The 20,000-nt window shown below is 39.5% G+C and overlaps 1 long non-coding RNA gene across 1 annotated transcript in view; it reads left to right on the top strand.

Moving 5' to 3' along the window:
• The window catches only part of LOC139760717 (uncharacterized), a 45,936-nt gene extending 27,624 nt beyond the window's left edge, over window positions 1-18,312 (top strand). The window contains exon 3 of the long non-coding RNA XR_011715391.1: window positions 17,816-18,312. This is a non-coding gene — a long non-coding RNA (uncharacterized lncRNA). The remainder of the gene's footprint in view (window positions 1-17,815) is intronic.
• The last annotated feature ends 1,688 nt before the right edge of the window (window positions 18,313-20,000 follow it).

Genomic DNA, 20,000 nt, shown 5'->3' with positions numbered 1-20,000 from the left:
AGGTTGAATATCCATAAAATACTGGACGGTAGGTTAATTTAGAAATATATGTTCACATGTGTTTTCCATGATGTACTGGAGGAGAAGAAAAACTTATAATGAATATTCGCAAAGGTCATAGTGTCACGAAGTACAAGAGACTTTGTCGTGGGTATTGATTTAATGATAATGACTCCCTGTGGATATACAACTCGTCCGTCTACTGAGAGTGTTATCAAGTCAGGATCATGGATGGTTTCGAAACTCCGGAAAAAAAGTTTCGAAGATCTTAGCATCTGTTGGTGATGCTGCAGTGCATCCTGCGAGTTATTACTAGCCAAAATAAGATGAAGTTAGATTCATGTTGGTGGCATTGGTCGATTATTGGGTTTTTAGGCCAATCAACTGCCAGGGCCATTATGGTCATCCGTATTTAGTCGTTCATACCATCAAAAATAAGATTTGAATTTATCTAAGTGTTGGAGATGATTCTTGAACTACACTCATCGTTAATGCAAGTGAAATCGTTGTGTCATATTGAGGGTTTGTTGGGTTGGTCAGTTTCCGCTTCAGGCCTGTTCATTGCTGTAGTCATCAGGACCGCCATCGTAACTTCGTAATCCTCGATTCGTAATTTTGTGATCCTTAGTCGACAGATTTTGAACACCTTCAGATACTGAAGATGATTCTAGGACCATACCCGCTGTCACTGCATCAATGACCCTTGTGGTAATGAAGGAGGGCAATCATCCACTGAATAACGCTAATCATCCACTGAATAACGCTAATCATCCACTGAATAACGCTAATGTAGGAACTCACTGAAATATCATTTTAATGTTTGTGATGATATGTACGTGTCTTGGTAATGATCATTGAAACTAGCGTTATTTCTTTTCTTCTTTTTTTTAATCAACTTGATTTTCAAGTTTTCTTTTGATTTCGTACACACACACACACACACACACACACACACACACACACACACATACACACATACATACATACATACACACACAAAACCGTTCTTTTGCCTGGAATGTCTTGCTGCAGCATGTAATTAAGTCAGTCCTTCCCCTCAAGCACTCGAACAGAAGCTAAAAGATTTCATCTTAGATTCGGGCCTGTGTACCACGGGAAATATACGGGTGGGGGCAAGCAACAGTGGAATGTTGCAGATGAGGAGATAGAAATGAACGAACTTCTCACAACTGCCGAGATCATTGTTTTTAGCCGTCGACACGAAAGCAAATAAGAACCAATCGTATGTGGTCATTCTATTCTCTTGGGTATTGATTGGTTGATTGTCTGGTCTCTAGTCTCTTGAGGATTGTTATGGCAAACCGGAAAAAAATTTTAACACCTTCTTCAGATGGTAAAGATAACTGGTAAGACCACATGTGCTCCCACTTTGTATATGTGGCCCATGGTGCTCATAAAACACCTAAGCCATCAGCCTAACATTTTCGATAGGCTGTGGTTGTTGCTCTTACAAAAATGTTCGCACCGTACGTTATATGACCTTATAATAAATGCAGCTTTTCTGGTACAGTTTATACAATATCATTTTACATATATAACAGTTGTTGGTGGATATCAAACAGCTTGATTAGCTCCTGTATCACACGTGTTTGTATAAAGGAGATAAATTCTGTCTGTTGCCTTTGAGTTGAATTTCCACTTGTGCTATCAGTAAGATGCTATCATGTTGTTTTCCTCAGTTCTTCCTTCTTCTTCTTCTTCTTGGAACTGAACGTCTTGAAACATGTTTGTCATGTGGATTGATTCAATAAGCCCAGATTCTTTCTGTTTATTAAGAAGCAACTAAGAGGGAACAGAACAGACAGATACCTTTTCACAAGCCCCAGTAGATCACTAAAGAAATAGAATTATGGTTTTCCTTAACTAAATTTAAGTTAGTCTTCATGGAATGTGTATCAACGTTGTCTTTTTCCTTGACTCATTCTGTGTTTATGTCAGATTAGTTAGGCTTGTTTCATGAGATTTGGCGCAAAGTTATCTTTCCACAAGTCCTACATTATCCCGATCACAATTGTATAACGTAACTATTCTGATCCTTCTTAGAGGTCAGAGGTGACCAGCATTATAATTTCTTTTTTTATTTTCTTTGCCGCCAATCCATTTCATTACAGCTAGCGTTAATAAGATTCAGCACAAAGAAATGCGAAGGAAAGCGTGTTGCATTCCCTAGAGTATTTTGGCCATCTAGTTTCAAAGGGAAGCCAGCAACGAGGCTGGAATTATACTTCGAGAAAGTCAGTGAGTAGGATTGATGAATCCCGACTTATGTGTCACGTGCTTAGCATATGAAATTTTTGATTAAAATGTAACTTTTTTTTTTTTTGAATTCTCATTTTCTTTGTCGTTAGTGATTCGGTGTTAGCCCTGCCTGAGGCGCAACATCTTGTGTGTGTGTGTGTGTATATATATATATATATATATATATATGATCCCTGGGGATAGGGGATTAAGAATACTTCCCACGTATTCCCTGCGTGTCGTAGAAGGCGACTAAAAGGGGAGGGAGCGGGGGGCTGGAAATCCTCCCCTCTCGTTTTTTTTTTTTTCCAAAAGAAGGAACAGAGAATTGGGCCAGGTGAGGGTATTCCCTCAAAGGCCCAGTCCTCTGTTCTTAATGCTACCTCGCTAACGCGGGAAATGGCGAATAGTTTAAAAGAAAGAAAAAAAAATATATATATATATATATATATATATATATATATATATATATATCACATTCATTTGCAGCTGGAAGCATATATCCGACAACCAGTATTAGCTGATTATCACCCTATATTTTGCACCAACTCTTAACAGTTGTATTGAAATGTTAGCGAGACTATAGCCTATTATGATGTACGCTTTCCTGATGTATGTTTGACCTTCGGCTCAATGACCCATTTACGGTCGATAGCCGCTCAGCCCAGCGATATATACGGACCAGATAAACCTAACACATATTTTACCCACTCTGTCAGCACCCAATCCTTACCGGCGTTCGTGACACTTCACGACGTATGTAAATCAACTCACGGATAGACTTGTAGATATGTTTATGTACGCCGTCTTTCATTCATCTCAGAGTTATCGTTCGGGCATACCGACGAACAAAGTCACAGAGAAGAACTGTGAACGGGAGCTAGACGCATAGAATAACCATCTCCCGAACGATGCATGTGACCACCTTTTGTGGATAAAGTCAAAATGTTCATTTATCGTAGTTGATGATGAAAAATATATAATCTTGCCTGGATTATACTTGTAAACGAAATTTCAGAAAATCCAGGCCACGATGATGACATGTAGGCAGTGGCATTGGAGAAACATGACTGTACAACTGGGTCTGTAATATTCACGACTTTAGTTCTGTGAACCAGGATGATTTTTCGAATGTTAGAGGTAGCCATCTCTAGCCACACAATAGAATTCATGATGCATCCACGGAGAATTGTTCACGGTAGTATGAGAATAAGTATTCACGCAACTACTCTTGTGCCCTTTCGCAACGCATTGCTCGTAGCTGCAGTTTCGCTGAGGATAGATGTGGAATGCTATTGACCGGAACGGCTATGTGACCTCAAAGAGGCACTTTGTTTACCCTAGCTGAATAAGCTGAGCTCCTTCCTCTTTTGGGTGGGTGGTTCAGTGCTCACAGATTTTGATAATGTATATATATATATATATATATATATATATATATATATATATATACCAAAGAGGAGTACTCTTGTTTAGTTTGGAATATTGTAGTATGAATACAAATCTCATTCTTGCTCCATTACTCTGTTGGCTGTCAACACTCCGTTGCTTACTTCTCATTATCCCTCGAACGCTTCTACTGATGTAAAATAAACAGACAAAAGAATGAGTAAGTCATGAAAGACCTTCACAAAATCTAACCTGACACAACTGCTGACCCACCCTTCACTTCTGTTGACACTCGCAACGCAATTAAAACCTTAAAGAACTCCTCTGCAACAGGCCCTGACAACGTTTCTTACTTCCACGCAATACAATCCTATTGCAATCCAAGTACTCAGATATCTCCAAAGATCTGGAAGCTTGCCAGCGTAGCGCCCATCCTAAAATCCTCCTCCACCCGCCTTTGCTTCCTTACATTGATGCTGTCTTCAGTATCCAAACTCCTGCAAAAACTGATCCACAACAGATTCATCCGGAATATCCCGCTCTCACGTAGACAGCACTGCTTTACACCTGGTCTTTCCACCGCCTCACAACACACAAACCTCACTCAACACATCCTGGACGGTTTCAACCATCCACAACCCTCCTTGCACACAGCTCTCGTGGCAGTAGGTATGAACAAAGCGTTCACCACTCACCCCTCATACAACCTCACGCAAAAGATCCTTGACATCATCCTCCTCAACTACGACAAAGTATGGTTAACCATCCTCATACTTGGTCACCGAGCCAGATTCATTCACGAATGATTCACCTCCAATTTTCTTAATCTCTACGACTGAGTTCCCCAAGGAGCAGTTCTTTCTCCATTTTTTTTTTTTTTTTCCTTTTTGCAATCTCTGCAGGATCTTCTGTCACCTCCACAGAACGCGGTGTGAGGATATTATTCTCGTTCAGATGACCTCACTAGACGTTCTAAAAACAATTACTGGTACCAGATTTTGACATAAAAAGATAATCCCGTAAGCAATTCATTTTTGCTCCCTTAGACTACGCTCCACCTGCCTGGTCACCCGTCCTATCAGAGGCAAATATAACACAGCTGCAAACCACACTAAACAAAGCGCTTAGAACAATCACCGGATGCGTAGCAATTGCAAGCATTCAACAATTCCCGTGGTGTAGCGGTTAGCGTTCCTTACCACGACGCATTTACGGGCCGCTCAGGATCGAGCGCATACGTTCGAATCCTGGTTGCGGCAGTCGGTCCACAGTCAACCCAGCTGCTCATCCACTCCTAGGGGTTGGTCAATAAAACGGGTACCTGGCTAAGGCTAAGATATATATATATATATATATATATATATATATATATATATATATATGTGTGTGTGTGTGTATAGCGTTAATGGGATGGCCTTGATTAGGGCCTCAGATTCAAAATAAGGCAAGTAATGATGCGAAAAGTTCAATAAACAGAGAAGTAAACGACTAAATAATCTGCAGGCTGAAATTACCCACATAACGATGTCATTTTTGGTAGCGATAGAAGGGATGAGGAAGTACAACGAGTATGAGACTGTGAGGGGTGGGGAAGATTTGTGGTAATGCCTACCAAATTCTCTGCATCGTTGTTTCAAACAATTTTGAGGCAAAAGAGGTGTGTTCATGGGTTTTCAATGGCGCTGAATCCATTTCTGTTGCGATAAAAGTGATAAAATGGTCCGTTCCGATTCTGACTTCGATAGTGGGTAAGGGCTATGAAGATGAAGGAGAATGTGGGTTCAAAGTAAAGGAAATGTAATTCTAACTAGAAAGTAAACTTTAAACTCGAATCAACTTTCCATAAAGAAAGTTAGAAAATGGTAAGATTCGGAGCGATTTCGTTTTCTTTTTAGAAAATCACAAACTTAACAACCTGATTACAACTCTTTCAAGGATGAGGCAAGTCTCCCTTACATATTGTAGACTATGGACTGGCCTGAGTGACTTAATCATTCTTTAGATTTCATTGTTGAGTGCATAAAGCTGCACAACAAGCACGAATTAGTGAGAGCAACTCAGTAAGATACAGGAAGAGTTGACCATTGTATAAAGAATGATCTTGCAATACTTCAAACACTCAGGCCAGATATGCCCTAAAGCGTATGACTTGTGGCATACGTTTGTTTAACGTGACGATATAGTAGTTTGTTGTGTGTCTGTATTATGGCAGTTGATAACCATTGATCACAAGAACGTTCTTAGACCCTCGGTAGCATGAACGATCGTTGTATTTAGTGACAAGAATAAGTATGATATTTGAAGATCACTCACGACGCAAAGAAGAATAAAAAAAGATATATATATATATATATATATATATATATATATATATATATATATATATATATATATATATATATATATATATATATATATACACGACCGAAGCAAAATATGTGCTTGTGAAGAGCTGAACACGGGACGTTTGTCGTAATATTTTTACTAAATGTGTTTAGCTTCCGTCACTAGTAATTATAAAGAAATACAGCTCCGGGTGATACAGTATTTATTCTCGGCAATTGCCCTCATACAGGTGGCTACTGTTATAAGAGTTTCATCTTCATAACAGTGATGTCAGCAGTTAAGGTCGTCTTAATTCAAGAACACCTGCCATACTTGGCCAAGAGGCATATATACATGCATTGAAAGCGTTACGTATAATCACGGCTTAAGAATAATCTTGAACCCCAAAAAAGATGTTCGAGATTCTTTTCGAGTGAGTTTCATATTGACAGCCTCCATGACGACCAACTTACAAACCTATTCGCCTTATACGGTGTACATGGATGATGTGCTTTCTGTCATAATGGCCAGTCATTCGTATGTATCTGTTGAACCCAGCATGATATAGTATTGGATGAAAACATAGATTAACGTTATACAGAGTTGACGGGAAGGGTCAAGATACAGACGTGACGATATGGGATTTTTCGTTGTTGGCATCACACAAGGACGCGTGGGCTGTAGTCCACAACAAAGACATCTTATCTTATCTTATCTTATCTTAAGATCTTATCTTATATACTAAAAGTAGTTTGCTTATTCTACTATAACCGTTATGCTCGTTGTTAGATTTAAATGGCCTCCGACCTTTGGTTGGTCATATCAACAGAATTCTTAATGTACAGTTCAGTTCCACTTCATCATGTTTAATTGAACGTATGTCTGAAAGTTTTAAGGTTCTCTGTGGCGCTATGAAGGGACGTTACTCCTCCATCCGTAAAATGCTCCTCAGATGAGACCTTTACTAAGGTTGTGTGAAGGAATGTATGTCGCAGGCCTTTACTAAGGATGAGTGTGTGTGTGTGTGTGTCTGTGTGTTCCAGGATGTAAGTTCTGTCGAGTGCAATTTGGCCTTTAATCCTGAGCCATTCACTAGATTCTCATGAATCATCAGTTTGAATATCATTAAACTGAAATCTGTTCCATTCACGTTAAGAGTACATCTTTAACTGCAGTAAACACACATTATGTTGTGAGATGTACTGACTCTCTATCAACCACAACATGGTAATTAACCTAGAATCTTTACCATGAACGTGAAATGTCCATCCATTCGGCGGGGGGAAAAGCGTATTTACGGATGCTATTCTGTTGGATTTAATGACCATTATGTGCCGGATGGTCATTGACACTTGACATTTCGTATCATTCGAAAACGCAATACAAATATTTCATGTTGAAATTATATCATCGGTCATTACATTTGAAGTGCTGTTTGAGGATCGGCTAGTTATGCAAACTACGACTCGTTCATGAGGTCTGACAGATACATTAATATCAAACTGATTGCTATTACTTTACATCACAACCGGAAAAAAAAAAAGAAAACGACTGATAGCAGAAATTACGGTAATGCTTGTCATAATGGGATGACAACAGAAGACTTAGTCTGTTTCGATGACGTTTGAAAGAAAACGTGTGTCTTAGCCAACATGACCCCACGTCACACCAGATCCCCTTCGTATAACGACATTCATTACCGTAATAGAAGTAATTTGACGTAATTAAAGCGTTTCAGCGATTCGGATCGTTATATGGATTATTCAGTGAATTTTTTTTTCTTAAGTTGAATAGCTTTTCCGACCCGACGTACTTCACCAGGATAATATTAGAAGATAGAAAATAATTAACACTAATGGCCTGCCTGATTTGCCATAGATGAGCATGTGTTTGTTGCAAGGAAGATAACTATTTGATATATGTGACATTATACACAATTAGTGTGTTAAGTATGACGAAGATCTTTCATACGTGATGGAGATTTGAGTGTTCAGGTATTCTCGATGGGCGTATATGACGGTGACGATAAAGTTGATATATGTATATATATATATATATATATATATATATATATATATATATATATATATATATCATCTATATGTGTTCTCTCTTAAGCCTCTCTTTCACTCGGAAAATATGCCTCGAATATGGCACGTACGCCACAATCTATCTTGTTCTCGGTGTCGATACAACACGCTGTCATCTGTAAGTTCCACGAGATACATTTCCTCTGGCTATTCGACGCATTGAGAAAAGTCTCCGCTTTTAATGGTCGTTCAGTAGATCGATGTCCTTTAGATCATACAACAAACATAGACATACGATCATCTAACTTTCGAATTTTGGAGTCAAGCTTGTCTGCGACCCGCAAGCAGTCGCTAGTCATTGGATCCAATGACATACATCATTATGCTAAATGTTGGAAATTATACTTGGCCGTGTTTACCAAAGTGATGCCGCTCGTTCCATAACTGTTGTTTACAATTCTAATGAGGCATTAGCCCACCCAGGTAAACTGATTTGGACCAAACGCTGGCATAATGACCCACTGAAGGACACACACACAGTCCTCATTCTTGATATTGATGACTGATTTGTTCTCATTGCTTATACTTCTCACATCTCTTTCCACTTGTACACGCCTTCCACTCTCCTGTATGTTCAGGCCCCGAGCCCTCAAAATCTTACCCATTGCATCCTTCCATCTGCAATTTGGTCATCCCCATCGAAGGCGTTGGAATTAGTTCTTCTCACCTCCGTTCGTTTACAGGAAGTTCCCTTCTGTCTTGAGTCATTGATGGATTGGTGTCCACCGAGGCCATCTTTCTCAGGGTTAAAGGGTTAAATCCCATCGATCTCCCTACCTGGTGCTCTCCAGTTGATGGCTTAGTATGGAAGTCAATAGACTCAGGCTCATTCGTTCTACGTGCCTAATTGATCTTAAATCCTTTTCCTTTATATTTCCTGCAGGTAGTCGTCAGGTGCAGGGCATACCTCTGTGACTGCTGCGTTTTCATTTCATTCTTCTCGTCTTTCCCAGCGTTGACTGGTATCTTTATATCTTATGTTGTAGATCTTCATGGTCCAGGTCTGAGCTCCATACGGGCAACAATATTGTCTGATTCATGGTTCTCTTAACATCAGGAGGAATATGAGTCTCCAAGGATTGGGTACAGAGCACACAAGACTCGTGTGTGTGTGTGTGTGTGTGTGTGTGTGTGTGTGTGTGTGTGTGTTTTGGTGAGTCTTTGTGTTGTTTCATCTTTAATCCCTCGCGCGGCGAGGGTACCTCTCAGGTATCTGAACTGTACAATGACATTCAGATTTCCTTCCATGACAACATGAGTGTTTGTTATTATCGCTTGACTGGACTAGTGTTTCAGGTTTATTACGTTCTTCCGAAGCTTCGACTTTAGGGCACGTAGCCTACAGTGTTTGTTGACGATCTTCTTGGGATCTTTTCTGATGTTATTATCGTCTGCTTAACATTTGAACACATGTTGTTGTCAAGCTGGAAATCTTTCTGGAAATCTGGACAGGCACGAGATCCATCCATATATACAAACAAGAGTCGATATCATAATTGACGGTTGGTAGAAGGAAGCAGCCATCATTTTTGACAGATGTTCTTATCTGTACCACAGCAAGATTCAGATCGGCTGAGTACAGCAGCTCATCACACACCCAAGGATGTTCGAAACAGTTTCACAATTTTCTTGAAGAACTGAATGGGAAAAGTCCTCTTCTTCACATCTATACATTAGGTATAGCAGTGGCTTACACGTTTTTTTATATACTACATCTGAGTGAATAAATGATGTGTCTTACTTCCAGCTTTTCTGTAGTTGTTCTAATCTTCTTGGAATTTAACGAGTCTCGGATACACATGCTCGCCCATAGCAACTGTTCACATATCGTAGCAGCATTATTAATGAATGATGTATCGTCTCTTGTGATTTTCACCGTCGCACAGATTTCCCAGAATGTATAGCCTTTCCTACCGACATCCCATCCTAGATCTAGCAGTCTGACTGAAGCATATCTTATCGTTCCTTCACCTTGTTTGAAGCTCTTATCAGGGATAGTGTCTACGTAGCTTCTTTTTTTTCTCCCCCAGCGTATGGTACTTCTGCTTTCTTAATGTGCACCTCATCTCTATTGACTGCTTGCTCCTCAAGAACGCATACACCATCACTACCGTCATCATCATCATCATCATCATCATCATCATCATCATCATCATCATAGTACGTGTTCGCCATTTCCCGTTTGAGCGAGGTAGCGTCAGGAAGAGATGAACGAACCGTAGCGGAGGAGAAAAGAATTCCTTCCATCGCTCCTTCACTTGTTCCTTTGGGAAATTAATACAGGGAGGATTTCCAGCTTCCCCTCCCAGTCCTCTTAGTCACCCTCTGCGACACGTAGGAGGTGCGTGGGCAGTATTATTTCTCTCCTAACTACAGATTGTATGTATATACAATCTGATCAAGTATATTCCTATGAGTCCACGGGGAAAGTGAAAATGAAACTTATCGTGTTCCATTTTCCTTTTGGACTCATAGAAATATATATATATATATCTTTCTTTTTTTTCTTTTTTCAAACTATTCGCCATTTCCCGCATTAGCGAGGTAGCGTTAAGAACAGAGGACTGGGCCTTTGAGGGAATACCCTCACCTGGCCGAATTCTCTGTTCCTTCTTTAAAAAAAAAAAAAAAAAAAAAAAAAAAAAAAAAAAAAAACGAGAGGGGAGGATTTCCAGCCCCCCGCTCCCTCCCCTTTTAGTCGCCTTCTACGACACGCAGGGAATACGTGGGAAGTATTCTTTCTCCCCTATCCCCAGGGATAATATATATATATATATATATATATATATATATATATATATATATATATATATATATATGTGTGACGTGAGAAAATTCCTCGAATTCATCCTACTAATAACCCATGAAATTAGCCTTATCTGGCAGTGTGACACTAATCACATCATCATTACTTGCCAGTGTGACACTAATTATTTCATCATCACTTGGGAGTGTGACACTAATTACTTCATCATTACTTGCCAGTGTGACACTAATTACTTCATCATTTCTTGCTAGTGTGACGCTAAACACGAGTTTCCATGTGTTCGTTCACAGTTTCTCGTATACATGTGTGTACGTACGTTTTTATAACATACCTTCGATCAATTGAGTAACCTCACAAGAATTTGGATATTCACTATAGACGTGATGATGACACTCCCTGGCTCCCTCGTGAATGCGGTGGTGACACTGAGGGAAAGATAGTGAAGGATGAAATAGCCGGTACCATGGTTCGCATCCCCGTAACGGATAAGAGCAAATAATCTGGGATCTTGTAAGTTCTAGCGAGGTCCTCGGCCTAGTTGGACTTCCAGAGACCAATTTAATGAATAGCCCAATTACGCTAAATCCAAGATTAATCGCATTGCTCATTAAACTAAAACAATTTATCTCGAAGTCTGTTAAGTCTGGGTGTCGTCTCTTTCGAGAAAGAATATATGTATGAAGAAAAAAAGAAAATATCACGCCTTCCATCGTCAGTTTACCCACAAGTCAGACATATTGTAGAAGGAGAGAGAGAGAGAGAGAGAGAGAGAGAGAGAGAGAGAGAGAGAGAGAGAGAGAGGATATATTGTACTTATCGCCGAGGGAAGTTTTCCCCTTCTAATAATTCAGTGTCTTCCATCCAATAATCCGCTAACACGAAACTAATGTCTGCAGGAGGAGGCTGCGCGCCCCGCCACTTCTTATTACTGACGTGGGCTGCGGCGGAGGCCACCACGAGACTCCACTTTGGATGTCTCGCATCACATGATGACGAACCAACTAGTCGAACGCTTCAGTGCCATTCTTTCTCTCTTTCTTTCTTCTCCAGCAACCGGATTTTGTGTCCGTGATCAGTAAAGTAGCTATGATAATAATCATAATCAATAGTAATAATAATGATGATAATAATAATAATAATAATAATTATAATAATAATAATGATAAGGATGATAATAATGATAGTTCACTAAATGTTCAGACTATATGCATAGCACATGGATACAGTTCCTTTGAGTCGGTGGATTCTTTACGTATCACTGGATCTCTGTGTATATCATACAGTTGAGAGTTATGCAATACAGTTTGCTTGATTGATATACAGGAACTGATTAAGTTATATTCAGTCATTTTCCAGTCATATAGTTCAAATTTGTTACTCCTTAAATGATGGAAGTAGTCTATGGTATGTTAGAGAATTCCCTCTTATCATTATATATATATATATCATACTTGTTCGCCTTTTCCTGCACTTAGCGAGGTAACGCCAGGACAGACGAAGAAATGGCCTCATTCGCTCCTAGTGTTTTCACAAAGTTCAACAGCAGCAGATACTTTTGATCCTTCACTGGTTCCCGGACTTCCAGAATCATTTCTGGTAAGTTTAGATAAGAAATAATCACTAGAGAGACTGTCTGTAATTTGCCGAGCCAAAATCACTCATGCTTTGAGATACTGTACCGAGACTGTTGCTAGAATTAAGGATGAAAAACAGTCTCGTTTTTGCGAGAAGTGATTTGTGCATCGTACCACCTCACTTATCCATTGACCACAACGTTATCAAAATTTGTGCATCGTACCACCTCACTTATCCATTGACCACAACGTTATCAAAATTTGTGCATCGTACCACCTCACTTATCCATTGACCACAACGTTATCAAGATAAAGACAAAGATGTCTCCTGGTCCATAAAGCTATCCTGGCTTTTGAGTTGGGTCTTTCGTTTTCCTCAGGTTACTTTTACCCATCTTTACCAATCGCGAGCTTCCATGTCCACAACCACTTGTCTGCTCTCCAGATCCTGAATCCAATAATGTGTCTCTCCTTTAGGTGGTGTCCCTTCCTTTGAAGCAGTGGGAGTGTTGTAGTATTATCAACCCCAAGTATTTCTAAGTTTAAAGGGATTTTTTATTTTTCTTTTTCTTTTTTTACAGGCTGTTTCTCTCTGCCATTCCCAGCTAATGGAGACTCGTTAACATATTATATATATCCTTTGAGATGAGCTTCTGTCACCTTCATCCTCTCTGGCATCTTGGAATTTCTCATGAAGAAACATCTCGGTTGCTTTCGAGGAAAATTTAGTCACAGACATACGATTAAGTTACTCTCTTCCTGTCATTTCACTTTCATTGTGATTTTAATTCTATTGTCTTTCATGAAGTTGAGTGCCATGATTTTCTTTCCACTGTTTCCTGTTATATTTGATATATTCTTTAACCTCTCCTTTTCATAGCCATCCGTGCATCAACAGACAAATCCACCCTTACTATCTGTTTCACCGTGTCACTGTGCCTTGATCTATACGTGTGTTATATTCTGTAACTCACAAAGTCTTATATTTTGAGCAAATAGAATCTCCGTGTGATCCATAACTCAGTATAAGCCCGTGTAATTCATTACTCAGTATAAACGCCCTGTATAATCCACAACTCATGATAGACGCCCTGTATGATCCATGAACAGTATAGACGCCCTGTGTGATCCATGAATCAGTATAGACGCCCTATATGATCCATGAATCGGTTGGCTCGTCCACCGTGACGTGCAATACCACACGTCCACCCAGGCTCAGACTACCTCACCGGCGGCATCATGATGTGTTGTCGTTGCTCTATCCTCGTCTCCACCACTCAGGTGACAAGAAAATAAATATCAGTCCTTCAAGAGTCTCTCTCTCTCTCTCTCTCTCTCTCTCTCTCTCTCTCTCTCTCTCTCTCTCTCTCTCTCTCTCTCTCTCTCTCTCTCTCTCTCTCTCACAAAGGATTGCTCTGGCCTTGCTTGGAGTATTGCTTTCACTTCTGGGGAAGTTCTAGCTTTACATACATACAGAACAGAATTGAACCCAAAGCATTTCGAGTTATCAATTCTCCCAGTATAACCTCACAGCTTGATCCATTTGCCCAACAACGTAGTGTTGTTTTTATTTCCCTCTTCTTTGGGTATTACTCTGGATTTTGCTCCTGAGAGCTGGCTGCATTAGTGCCTCACCCATTAGCTAGACCACCTAATGCTAGGTTAATTACTGCCTGTGTGGCCACTGGCAACTTGAGGGTGGGAAGTTTTCATATTTGTTTCTTCCCTATACTTGGAAGCTTTGGAAATTTCTACCCTCACATATTTCTCCGGACAGCTAAGACCTCACCCCTTTTTAAGACAGGTTTCCTTTCCTCTGAAAATCTTTAGAAAGAGAAAAATAATATTTTTCTTCTTATTTCTCCCTCTCATTAACCCTCCTCACATTTCAATTAAGGCCCGGCCTTAATGTGCATTTTTGTCCGTGACTGGAGCCTCCAACATAAAAGAATAAAGAATAAAATCACTGTCTTGTTCACGCTTCGTTTAAGAATATATACTGGGTATATATATATATATATATATATATATATATATATATATATATATATATATATATATATATATTATATATATATATATATATATATATATATATATATATATATATATATATATATATATATATATATATATTGTAAGTAGATTTTCAACTGAAAGATACATGATGAGTATGTACCATAGCACTGATATAGTCACTCATGAATTGAATTCATTTGGGATGAAACTGATCATCGCATTTTACAGAACCCACACATCTACCTCAGAGCCCACTGACCCGTAGTTACCCACGGGCAGCCATATGCTAGGAATGACCCCTCGAGCACACACACTCTCGACCTGTGTCTGTAATAGTACCCCTAAGAACAGGCTGTCATTGACAAGATCCCGTGTCAAACTTGGTGAATCTTTTCCTAGACACACTGAGATCCAGTCAGCTTGCCTCGTAACTTATCCTTTTTGGCAAACTTTCACTGGAAACTTCACCTGAGGCCACCGCCACCTGACGCGGTTTTACACGATCCCTCCTACGGTCGGCTGACGTATCAGTGTCAAAGGAGAGCTAAAATATGCAGTAAATAATCCTTGAGCTCATGTTGTCTCCTTGCGGTAAAGTCTGTGTGACCTCACTATATATATATATATATATATATATATATATATATATATATATATATATATATATATATATATATATATTAGTCGTTTTACTTACGTAAATGCCTCTTCCAATGAAACTCCGGTGCTTGCGTTAGAAGAAACAAATTTGATTTTTACGTCTTGCAGTTTCTATTATAAATGATAATGGATGACGTAGACTGTGATGAATTTATTACTTAACCTGGCAAAAAAAAAAAAATTCACGACACTGGAAACATGGCCAGATGGGTTTTCGAAGTAGAGGGAAACTGCAGGTAATAAGAAATTGATGGATACCGAAAATTATAGTGCATTCGAAAACTTTTTTTTTCAGAACATGATTATCCATTTTTGAGTTTTGAGAACTCATTTCGTGTTTCATATAGAAAGGTATTGGATGTTATTTTGTTGCTGGTTTGAGAGAAAACGGAGGCGAGGTTTGTAGGTTTAGAGAACGGAACATGGAATTTCTGGACAAACTCTGGAGTATTTTCAGGGTGAACCTTTCCCTCAGAATTTCTGAAATGCGTCATAATGAGTGTATTCGTTATTGCATGTCTTATTATGGTCAACGACGAATGTTTCCCGTGAATTAAGCAAAGTGGAACATTTTAACATTTGTGCACATTGGAAGATATTTTTTTTAAACTGTTGAAACCATGAACCACTGAAGAATGATATGATAAGTAGCAAATATGAGCTTGTTGTTGTGGCAAATGCTCAATACATTAGTACACAATGAATGTACTAAGCACACAGACCACTGAACATCAATGAAGCACAAATCCTAAAACCCCCAAATCCATCCTCACGAATAAGGTTATTTTGTTTCACATTTTTTCATACTTGCATTTGCTTCACCTTACCTAGATTAGATTTGGTTTTATATTGATTTCAGCGTCGAGGTAGCACATCTTAAAGGTCTTATTAGAATCATTCTAGTTTCCAACTATTCTAACCTTAGATCAAGTGGCCCCTTTTTTTCACACTGTTATTATTTTGGTTTATTTCACCACGATTCATCTTCATCTTCCGAACTTGGCTTTCCTTTGTTGCAGAGTCAAGAATAAAACATTTCGACATGTCAGCTCTTCCGGTCTAGCGTGAAATTTGATCCAACGACGCTACTCCTCCGCCATGTCATTTTTCTTTCCTTCGTTTTTAGATAATACTTTAGTTTTAGCCACAGAAAATGGGAAGCATGCAACATTAAGTCACATAGAATAATAAACCCCTCAAAATAGAGTGTCTGTACCTACACACAAATCTACAATTACCCTCGACCTTGGACAGACACACATCCCACTTGATCCTACCCATAACTTTGAATTGTTTACAGCATCTGCATCACAGAACTCCAACCGCATTAGGCATCACATACGACACACATATATACCAAGTATTACAAAAAATAAATTGTTTCTCACATATTCATATTGCAAAGACGATTTTTGCTTATATTACACTACGAAAGAAGTTACATGACACGTACACTGATCATCCACATTCACATTACATCATTTTCTGAATTACTCTTTGGGGTTGATCAAACGACTCTCCGGTCATGAAAGTTTTATGTTATTCGTACGTTCTTCGGTATTTCCAGTGACTTTCCTGGTCTCGGTTAGATTTATTTCATGTGTTCTTAACTATCTAAAAGGTTTCAGCTTTAATATCCAACCTCTAGTTATAACAGCAACGGACCATTATCATAACATGTAAAATATACTCAGAGAAGGAGGCAAGCATATAATCTCTTTCTCTCTCTCTCTCTCTCTCTCTCTCTCTCTCTCTCTCTCTCCCCTGTTAAACATGCAGGGTAGTGGATCATGACGGTTTCCGCAAAATAATCTGATGAACGAGCAGTTATTTACATATGGTCTTTCGGAGCTTAATGACAGTTTATCAGCCGGGGAGCCATTAACTCTGGTACACCAAAGAGGAAATCATTGTAGATTCTTGATGTATGCGTGACGTATATATGGCGTGGGTTCTGGTTTTTATGAACTTCCTGCAGTTTGCAGTCGTTAATCAACGTATGGCGTCCTATTATCATTAATAACTTATAGCAACCCATTGCCATTAATGAACGCTTGCCAGCCTGTAGTAATTCATGAGCGTACAACAGCATATAGCCATTGACGAACGTATACAGCATATTGACATTGATGCACACATAACAGCATATAACCATTACTGATTGTAATAGCTGGACAAAGCCATCTGATCGAACGTAGTGGGTATTCCACGGCATTTATTTGGCGTCTACAGCCCAACACGTCGTTACTAATTACCTTTATAACATACCTGTGACAGGTCAAGTTCTCCCGACCTTCCATGGTAGTGCATGTGTTTCATTCTCACGAGCCTGCCTGTAAAGTGCCCTTCCAGTTAATTCGTATTTATGTTATCGCTACAGAGTTTATCACTTTGCATTGGTTATCAGTTATTATTCCTCCGTTTATTCACAAGGGATTAAACGATTCTTTATCTTTTTTTATGAGAATTAATAGTTTTTTCTCTCTCCTAAAAAGCGTGTATTACTCACATGATTAAATATATGGGCAGGTATCTTTCATACATGCATCCAACTACGTATACATATGACGTAAAGACCTACGACTAGTAACGCTTTCGGCCACGTATGGTGGAGTCAGTATGTGCCTGAAACAGATACTTGTGGAATATAACTGCGATCTGTACATAAGGCTTGATGCTGGAAATATAAACAGATGCTTCCATTTTCTGATAACTGTGTAATTTACCTGCAGCCACATTGGAGAAGACATCAGGCGAGAGGCACAGTAGTAACATGGTGGGGAGGAGAGCCACGAAATATGTCTCCTTCAAGGTCCTCATCCTTGCAAAGGAGGGAGGAGGTGGTGGGGGATGATCACTGCCGTCTTATAAAGTCCCTCTTTTCTATCAAGAAAACTTTTACATAACAGATGGTACAAGGTCGATTGTGTGACGTAGCCTTTGTAACGGGACTGGAATCGACTGAACTACGGCCTGGGAGTTTGTAAGTCAAAATGAAGCCATGGTCGAAGCTGGCGCCGCCACCAAGGGTGCAACTTTGGACAGGCGCAGTTCAACCCCGCGAGAGACTGACATGTGAAATCACCTGTGTATGTCTTGTCTGTTGAGTATACCCATTGTGGCGCGCTACACACACACACACACACACACACACACACACACCGGGTGTATTGATCACGTCCATTACCCTTTCGGTTGGTGTGTACATAAGATTTTCGTATTTGTCAAAAAAAAAAGAATAAAGATTTGGGATGTCTACCCTGAAATTTGTAGGTACCATTTTCGTTAAGTTACTCAGCGCAGTAACGCAATACGTAATCATTTCCAAAACGCTAAATGTGCAAGCAGTAAACTAGAAGAGTGTTCCTTGGAACACTTCCGTCGCCTGCAGTGCAGCAAAGTTATCGGGAGTAAAATAAGAATGGATGGAAATATTGCTTGGAAAGTATGAAAAACATCTTGTGTTAAGTTCCATGGTCAAAGGTGGAATTTTCTTCAAGTTATGAGCCAAGTTCCAGATTAAACCTTTTTGTAAGAGCTTCATCCTCGGCAAAATCCAAACTTGAATTATGGGTCTTATGCCATTCAGTATTTAGATTTTTTTTTTATGATGTGGCCAAATTTACTTTGCCAACTGATCGTGTGATTCTCAAAGAGGGATGGAAGACGACGACGGACATTGAAGTTACTGACAACAAAGCCCTTATCCACAGCACAGGCACCTATCCGCAGTCTAGGACCCACACACCTTTCCGTAGTTTTCTCTGACCTCTTTGTATACCCTGGTTTAGCCCAGTGACAACACGTCACGCCCCTGTATACCACATCGCTGCATTTTGCTTTGTCCCATGCAAGCCTCACACCATATTGAAGGTTCATGAAAGCCCCGCTACCTCAAAGCATTTTTCCAATCTTCTATCTCGTCCTCGGTCTCTCCCTCCTCCTCATTCCCTCCCTTCTGAGTGAGTATCTCCTCACTCATCATCTCCATATGTTCAAACCATTGTAGCACACCCTCTTCACCTGTCTCAGCTGTGCTGAACTTACTGCCACAGCTCTCTCCAACCCTATCACTTCTGTCTTGATCAACCCCCATCACATCATATGTTGTTCTCAAACATTTTATTACCAACACATCCAAATTCTTTAATGCTGTTTTCATTCAGGGTTCACGTATACATACAGCACCGGGAACCTAGTCTTAAAGCGATCGACACACATTTTTGCGATCTGACGCATCCTGGGTCATCATAGGCTATATCTCGCATCAGTCTGAAGCCTTTCGCATGAAATGGATATGTAAATACCCAGTTATTACGGTTTGGAGAGAGGAGTTAGCATGCACTCCAAACCACACACGAACCTGTATTTTTTTCTTATCATTCTTGTAAATCATATAGGGTATGATAACATATCATGACATGGTATGTGTGCAGGACATGAAATCCATTGTTTGTCGACGATGAAATTGTCACTAAGGGACTGCTTTAGCATTTTAGGTATCTCTTTATTCTACAATGCTGAAATTTCTATACGAGATTCATGTCATCATTTACGTCCACCGCTCAAGCTATTTTTCTTAGCATGAAAATCAAAACGAAAGGAAAACACTTTTAGAAAAGGGTGTCAGAATTTCTTGACTTTCACAGTTCATGAAGACTCCATTTTCATTATTGTCTCCATGCTTACTCAGAGAATATAATGGTGAGTGAAATCTTGATATCTGTGAATGTTTTGTGTTGTAGAACTTAGAATGCTGATGACGTGGTTTGATATGATGGTCCACCGACTGTTGAACGGTGTTTCAAGAAGAAAGAAGGAATAAGTTAGAATTGTGGCGAGAATAGAAGAGCATGTTGAAGATTTCCTAGTGAGGAACATGTTAAAAAGATTTCCTAGTGGTGGGTTTCAAAGTCT

The sequence above is a fragment of the Panulirus ornatus genome, chromosome 37, assembly GCF_036320965.1.
Source record: "Panulirus ornatus isolate Po-2019 chromosome 37, ASM3632096v1, whole genome shotgun sequence".
NCBI lineage: Eukaryota > Metazoa > Arthropoda > Malacostraca > Decapoda > Palinuridae > Panulirus > Panulirus ornatus.
This window is presented reverse-complemented; position numbering and strand designations above follow the sequence as displayed.